The following is a 1,792-nucleotide window of genomic DNA, read 5'->3' on the forward strand; positions in this document are numbered from 1 at the left end:
AAATACACTGCGTGCTCCATTTATTGTACCAAAAAGTCAGATTTGAATGTATAATATCGTATCCACCCCCATGCTTAATTTCATTCGTCTGTGCTGCTTTTAAAATTAGAAATACCTAATTTAGTACAAAACCTAAAGTAGAGCAGGAAAAACAAGATGAGGCACAAGATTTAAACTGTCCAAATTTTGCACAAACATCAGGGTGAAAGTGTCATTATATTAAACACTGTTGTTACATAAAGAGCTGCCTTCAGTACATGTTTTTATCAGTGGGTACAGCTTAATGTTCAACTCAACAACTTCAGGAATCCCTAATATAAATTATGTTCTGCTGACCATCAGAATKTGCACAACTTTGTGGCGAAAAACATCATTAAAGTAAAATTAGTGGCAGCTGCTGTAGGTTTGAAAACTCAGCAGAAACAAACGTGAGACAAAATATCAGCTGGCTGCACAAATTTAAACCTCTTTGCAGCCTGAGAGGGTCCACAATGCTCCATCTGTGGGTTCAAACTGGTCTCAGGACCTTTTGGCCTCAGGCCCCAGGTCTGCAGTGACTTTAATCAGGGGTCCCACTAGGACCCTCAGGTTCCTTCACACGGTGGTCCAGCAGACTGCAGGGCCATGGGCGAGGCTGCATGCGGTGCAACACATCACCACACGCTCGTCAGAACTGTACCGCTGCCTACAGGGGCCCCTGAGGGTCATAAAGGACATTACACCCCCCACAACACACACAACTGGCTGGTCTTCATGATGCCTGAAAGGAAATGTTTTTTTCTCTCAGCTGGAGACGTTCGTTTCAGAACAACAGGAAATAAATTGGCTGAGAATTAAAATACGTCACTTTTACCATCTGCTCCTGGTTTTTCAGTGGAGTTTGGGACAGAATCTCTGCAGCTTTTAGGATTTTACCTGAATAAATAAACAGAATATATCAAATAAAGGGAAGCTTTAAGAAGTTTAAGAAATAATACAGTCATGAGTCAATCATTCAGAATTTAAAAACAAAAAAAAATCTCTACTTTTAGCTAAAATGTTTTGATTTTTAACATTTCTACCTGCTGTTACGGATGAGAGGCTGAAGGAAAGACCTTGAAGCTTCACCTCTCAGGTGAACTCTTGGTTTGGGTCGGCCTAATAAAAGATTCAGGGCGACGGCTTTTTTCTGTGCGATCAAAGSTTTCTCTCCTGGTGGTGGTGGTCYCATCAGGAGGACAGTTCTTCATTTGGTTTGAGAGGTCATTAAATGATTCGAGTAATAAAACGATGTGGATCTGAATATTTCACAGCCTGTGTGCCCACTCAGGTCTCAGTCTAATTAAAACTCAGTAAAAGATGTTGAACTGACCCGATGGGTTGTGCAAACCACCATAAATAAAATAAAACAATTATTTATATAGAGACATTTTACTGGTTTTTGCTCTTTGATTTGTGTGATGATTGGTGTTTTCTGCTCCCACCCTGATTGGTGTTCCTGAGACCCACCCTCTGCAGCTGTGGCTGATTTCCTCTGATTGGCTTCACTGGTATTTAAGACTCAGTCTTGTTTCAGGTCTTTGTTGTGCTTGGTGGGGAGAGAGTGGGGCGCWGAGAGGAAAGCGTTAAAAACAATATATACGGGTTTAATAAGATCTGTATTAGATTATGGCAGCCTTGCATTTGGATCAGCATCAGAAACACTTCTTAAAAAATTAGACATTATTCAGTATCAAGCCTTGAGGTTGTGTACAGGAGCCATCAGAACAACTCCAATCTCAGCTTTGTTAGTTGAAATGGGGGAAATACCACT

The 1,792-nt window shown here is 41.0% G+C and overlaps 1 long non-coding RNA gene across 1 annotated transcript; it reads right to left on the minus strand.

Moving 5' to 3' along the window:
• Nucleotides 1–492: 492 nt before the first annotated feature.
• On the minus strand, nt 493–1,345 carry LOC106522890 (uncharacterized). The gene is made up of 3 exons (XR_001310832.1): nt 1,062–1,345; nt 854–915; nt 493–760 (listed from the first exon to the last, which is right to left on the minus strand). It is a non-coding gene; the product is annotated as an uncharacterized LOC106522890 (long non-coding RNA).
• Between the last annotated feature and the right edge of the window lie 447 nt (nt 1,346–1,792).

The sequence above is a fragment of the Austrofundulus limnaeus genome, unplaced genomic scaffold (genome assembly GCF_001266775.1).
Source record: "Austrofundulus limnaeus strain Quisiro unplaced genomic scaffold, Austrofundulus_limnaeus-1.0 Scaffold139, whole genome shotgun sequence".
Taxonomy (NCBI): Eukaryota; Metazoa; Chordata; class Actinopteri; order Cyprinodontiformes; family Rivulidae; genus Austrofundulus; species Austrofundulus limnaeus.